Source organism: Mandrillus leucophaeus, unplaced genomic scaffold (assembly GCF_000951045.1).
Source record: "Mandrillus leucophaeus isolate KB7577 unplaced genomic scaffold, Mleu.le_1.0 Scaffold377, whole genome shotgun sequence".
NCBI classification, from domain to species: domain Eukaryota; kingdom Metazoa; phylum Chordata; class Mammalia; order Primates; family Cercopithecidae; genus Mandrillus; species Mandrillus leucophaeus.
Window position 1 is genome coordinate 924,119 of NW_012103998.1, and position 6,226 is coordinate 930,344.

A 6,226-nucleotide genomic window follows, 5' to 3' on the forward strand; every position below is an offset into this window, starting at 1 on the left:
CTGTGCCTGACCAAGATGGTATTATTTTCTTATAGTTTAAATTAATAACTGAAAAGAATGAAGATTAAAATAAAGAATATCCTTTGATTTGTGACTATGCTTTCAATTATACAAGTAGTTTATACAAATAGTCAAAATAAAGGGCAGGCTAGCTTTTCAGTTTAAGTAACAATGAAGTCTTTTTGTAGGTAAAGCTTTCAGCAGTTTCCCACACATGTTGAGGACGTGAGATGGTGCAATATAATTATTTTAAAACCATACACTGTAAAGTGAGATTTTACAAGCATGCTAATACTTATACTTGATTTCAAAGTAGAGTAGAGCAAGTAGAAGTGTGATAGACTAAGAAGATAAATGAAAACTGGTTCAGCTTTCTGCCTGATGACCTGATTATAGAAAGTAGGCTAGATGATTATGGATAGTACAGAAGACAAAATATGCTGGTATAAAATATTTTACTTATTCATTTATCCATAATTATTTATATTTAATAAAAGTTTTCATCTCCCTATAGGTACATATTCTGTTTTAGAGAAAGTCTAGACTGCTCTTGGATATACAGAAAAATAATATTCATCATGATGATTGCCATTTATTAAGCACTTCTGTGCCAATGCTTTACATTCATTATCTCATTTAATCCTTACAGCCACTCTATGAAACAGGTATTATTAGCTAGAATTCCTAAGTAACTTGCTCAAGTTTTCACAGAGAACAAGTCACAGAGCCAGGATCTGTCTGCCTCCAAACTTTACTCCTTAGCTCTTCTAACCCAAACTGTAAGAACTTCAGGAAAAAACAAACAACAAAACAAAACAAAACAAACACCTCAATTCTTAATGCTACATATAGTTCATAGCCTCAGTGAGACAGTGAAATTCCTATGTTGCAGCCTGAGTGGGAATTATTTTGAGATCTGTGACTGTCAACTTAATTACCCATACACATGACCTTCTGGATAGTATCAGATTCATCTGTTGATCTCTGAATTATGTTTTGGTGAGTGGTCAAAATTAAGATCATTCTGGTGGTAGAAGGTCTGCTAGGCTTTATTTCATTCCCTGTCTGTAAGCAGACAGAGGGCCTGCAGAGACTCCTGGGAGTTTAAATTAGAGGAAGACTTTCTTAGCTTCTTACAAACCTCACCCTGTCTTTTGAATGGTAGTCCTTCAGAGGCATGCTTAAAGAATAGACATTTTCCCACGGTCCCCTGCTGATTCTGAATGAACAGATTCTCAGCCCCCCGCTGACTGGTGAATATATTGCGTATCCCCATCTTTACCCTTTACTGACAGCCTTCATAAAAACTAGCTTAGAAGACAAATGGCACTGCAGAACCTCTGACAACTCATTAAGGAAGCATACAGTAGGTTTCTGCCAAAGACTGCTACTATTTTAATGTGACCTAACAGCAGTTTTGTCATGATGGAAGAAGGAAAGGACGCTGCCAAGAATGACTGCCTTTGGTCAAATGCAGCATAATGTCCCCTTGCACTGTTCTTAAAGAGAGAAGTAGTGAAGAAGTCAACGAACGTATAGATTATCTATGGCATGTGGCTTTCACACATGCTGCTTCCTCTGCATGGAATGCCTTTCTCTCTCTTCCCCACCTGCCCTTCGAGAGCTGGCCCAAATCGTACCTTCAGTATGAACCCTTCCCTGTCACCCATGGCATCACTTCTTCCTCTGGATTCTGACAACACTTGTTTCTACCTGTTATAACCATTCACATGTTGCCGTATAGTTTGTAGAATTATTTGTCTTGACTCAATTAGAAGCTCCTTGAACACAGGAACTATACCTTATTCACCACTGCATTTCTTTTCTTTTCTTTCTTTTTTTTTTCTCTTTTCTTTTTTTTTTTTTTTGAGACAGAATCTTGCTCTGTCGCCCAGGCTGGAGTGCAGTGGTGTGATCTCGGCTCACTGCAACCTCTGCCTCCCGGGTTCAAGCAATTCTCCTGCCTCAGCCTCCTGAGTAGCTGGCATTACAGGTGTGTGCCACTATGCCTGGCTAATTTTTGTATTTTTAGTAGAGACGGGGTTTCACCATGTTGGTCAGGCTGGTCTCGAACTCCTGACTTCGTGATCCACCCTCCACGGCCTCCCAAAGTGCTGGGATTACAGGTGTGAGCCACCACGCCCAGCCCACCATTGTATTTTTTGTACCCAGAAGAGCACCTAGCACATAGTAGGTCCTGGGTTACTGATTATTAAATGACTTCCCTATTGTCATATGAGCTTATTCTTGTTGGAGGCCAGATCTACTTAGAGAATGGTGATTATGATCATGAAAATGACTGACAAGTCCTACCTCTGCCAATGACTTGATATGTAGCTTTTCAAGTTTCCCCATTCTGTAAAAGGGGAATTACAATGATATCTACCTCATGGAAGAAAATTTCTGCAAATGATTTCAGGGTTTTTTGTTCATAATTATAGATATATTCATGTTTCCTGCTGTTGTGGTAATTTATACTTTTCCCAAAATCATTCATATCTTGTAATTTATTTTTTAAAGTAATAATAAGTATTCTCCTACTTGTTGATTTCATCTGTACATCTGGTTATAGCCCATTCCTAATTTGTATATATGTGTGTTTTCCTGCCTTTCTCTTTTCCTCCTTCTAAAGAGAAATATGTCAAAATGTTAATAATGGTTTTCTGTGGGTGATAAGATTATAGACTACTTTTACTTTTATGTTTGTCTGTGTTTTCCAAATATTCAGAAATCAGTCTATATTACTTATGTGTTCACAAAACGATACTTTATGCTTAATTTTCAAATAAGGAAACTGAAGCCAGGAGCATTTCATAGGTGGATCATGGCCTTATGTTAGGACCAGAAAACTTCCCCTGACCCAGCCACTCTTTAGCCAATAGGGTGAGAGTCAACCACCACGACTCTTCCAGTTCTCACTGATCTGCAGAAACTGAGCCATTAAACCACTTCACTGTCTCTTGTTCTCGTCTTACATAAAGGGTTGTTAGCATAAGGTAAACCATCACTGTGAATTGATCGTCGGGGTTTCATCCACCTTATGTGGTAAGTTGAATTTTTTGGCATCTCAGCATATGGTTGGTAATAAAAGACAATTATAATAGTGATAAAAGATAACAGTTAATATGTGATGATAACACATATGGCAATAAGTGAAAACATCTGAATGTGTAATTGGAAGGTAGATGCTATATATTTGATATTTTAAAATTTCCTGTGATTCTGCAGTAGGATTGTTAAAGGAAAACTATTTTTTATTTTTATCTTACTTTACTTTTTTTTTTTTTAATTTGAGACAGAGTTTGTCTCTGTTGCCCAGGCTGGAGTGCAGTGGTACAGTCTCAGTTCACTGCAACCTCCAACTCCTGGGCTCAAGCGATCCTCCCACCTCAGCCTTCTGAGTAGCTGAGACTACAGACGTACACCACCACGCCCAGCTAATTTTTGTATTTTTTTTAGAGACGATTCTCACCATGTTGTCCAGACTGGTCTCAAACTCCTAAGTTCAAGTGATCCACCTGCCTCGGTGTCCCAAAGTGCTGGGATTACAGCCATGAACCACTGCGCCCAGCACAAAACTTTTTTTTAAAAAACTGTTTGGAAAAGGCTTCTTGTGGTTCCTAACTCATAGCAAATTAGAAAGGAAAGACATGCAGTACAATTTGATTCAACAAATCGTTTTGGATTACCTACTTTAAATCTTTTTCTAGACCACAAATAGAAATGCTTTATCTTATAAAAATATAAGCTACCTTCAAAGAGATTTTCTTTAATAAGATTTTAACCATTAGATAAGGCATCTTATTTGTCTTCAAACTCTTAAGTGACTTGCCTGGTGATCACCACATGAACACAATAATAATTGTGTCTTTTCCTATGAGGATATAAGTTTATGAGGGCAAAATTATATCCTTATTTCATTGTTCTAAGGTTGTTAACAAACCTTAGAACACTGTAACAAAATGGGGATATTTAACAAGTTTTTAAATCACGATACTAATAGATGGCATTTTTAATATACCAAACACGTATTATCCCTTAAATGAATTATTGCATTAAATCGTCACAATAAACCTATATAAGACAGTGAGCGCTTTCATTTTGTTGAGGTTTAGAGAGATTACAGAATTTCCTCAAGGTTACATAGCTTGAAAATGGTGTGGCCAGGATTCCACCCAGGTCTGTCTGACTCTTCAGAGTTGAGACTCTACTACTTTGATCTCCAAACTCAAAAAATATTTGGTGGCCAAATAAATGAGTGAACTTCCATTTGCAGAAATTTGTAATTAATTCATCACTTTTCCTAGAAAAGAAAAGGGTTTCTGAGTTCACAAACATTTCCCTAAGAGCAAGAACAAGTGCAAGTGCCTATGAGATTTATTTTACTGTTTCAAAGATGCACCATTGTTTTATATACCAATTGTGTGTTGATTATAATAATTGATATCATGTCTGTATAAGCATATGTATCAACTAAAATTATAGACACCATTGATTACTAGTAATATCCCAAATTTTTAGAATGGGTAATAAATGTAATGTGTAAATATATAGGTTTTCTGTATTGCAATGTGAATTATTTTTCTGTAAGTTATGAGGCAGTACCATGCAGTGGTTAAGCACACAGACTATGGACCCAATCAGTGTGTCTGTTTTCAAATCCCAGTTGGCTACTTATTAGCTTGTAGTCTAGGGAAAATCAGTCAGTTTCTCTGATTTTAGATACTTCATCTGTTAAATAGGGATGACAATAATATCTTCCTCTGGATCATTCAAGATATACTTCATTAGACCTAGTGAAGCATTTTTGGTTTAATTTCTAGAGCCTTTTGCAAAATACAAATCAGATCCATTGCTTAAAATACCTATCTGCTGTCAGAGGACATATTTCTGCTTGTATTTTGTTTTCAAAATTGTCTTCTGGTTCAAAGATTTTTAACTGTTGTCAGGAAGTCATCTTCAGTCCTATGATGCCCTAAAAACAGCCATCCTGTCAGGTTATTGACCCTCACTGAGCTTATGGTAAGTTGGAACATGATGTTAATGAGACACGTTTCCATCCACTCACTTCCCACTATAAGCTAGTTAATTTTGCATAAAGAAAACCTCCCATCCATAACTATAGCCTACAGTTCTCACTCCTTCCATCTAGGCAGGTGCTTGCTCCATATCTCTTTGCAATTGGAAGATATATATTCACTAATATTTTCTTGCTGTCTTGCTCTCTCTTCTTCCATCTCATCAGTCAGTCTTTGCACAAATAAGCCCCTTAGCTCTATTCACAGAGCAAATGAACAGAATTCATCTTTGTTAGATGAGGTCCATGGCCCAGTGGATCTATTTGGAATATGCCAGACTATTTGTTAACTAGGGTGAGCTATAAAGCATTTTTGGAGATTAAAAAAATGATGTCTTTTGCTCTCCTAGGAAATGTTTTCTAAAGTTAAGTTTAGGAACTATAAGGTGTGGGTTTTGTATGATTTTGTTGTTTGCAATTCTGATGGCTAAGAAAGAATAAAGATGTTAACAAAATTTAACTTTGGACAGAGGATGTAAGAATGACTATTGTCTTTTTTGTGCTCTTCTACATTTGAAACATTCTCCCCCGGAAAAGAATTCTAAATTCCTCCACCTGCTTGAAAAGGTCAGAAACCTCTTTCCAAAAATACTTTTTTATCCTCTTAACACAATAGTCTCAACTCTGGCCACTCATTAGAATCACCTGAAAACATGTTTTTAAACTCTCATGCCTGGAAGGATATGGAAAAGACACTTCTCAAAAGAAGACATTTATGCAGCCAACAGATACATGAAAAAATGCTCATCATCACTGGCCACCAGAGAAATGCAAATCAAAACTACAATGAGATACCATCTCACACCAGTCAGAATGGCGATCATTAAAAAGTCAGGAAACAACAGGTGCTGGAGAGGATATGGAGAAATAGGAACACTTTTACACTGTTGGTGGGAGTGTAAACTAGTTCAACCATTGTGGAAGACAGTGTGGCGATTCCTCAAGGATCTAGAACTAGAAATACCATTTGACCCAGCGATCCCATTATTGGGTATATATCCAAAGGATTATAAATCATGCTACTATAAAGACACATGCACACGTATGTTCATTGCAGCACTATTCACAATGTCAAAGACTTGGAACCAACCCAAATGTCCATCAATGACAGACTGGATTAAGAAAATGTGGCACATATACACCATGGAA

At 36.9% G+C, this 6,226-nt stretch overlaps 1 long non-coding RNA gene across 1 annotated transcript in view; it reads right to left on the reverse strand.

The window, feature by feature from the left end:
• Positions 1-4,077: 4,077 nt before the first annotated feature.
• The window catches only part of LOC105546977, a 21,260-nt gene continuing 19,111 nt past the window's right edge, over positions 4,078-6,226 (reverse strand). The window contains exon 2 of the long non-coding RNA XR_001007164.1: positions 4,078-4,303. This is a non-coding gene — a long non-coding RNA (uncharacterized LOC105546977). The remainder of the gene's footprint in view (positions 4,304-6,226) is intronic.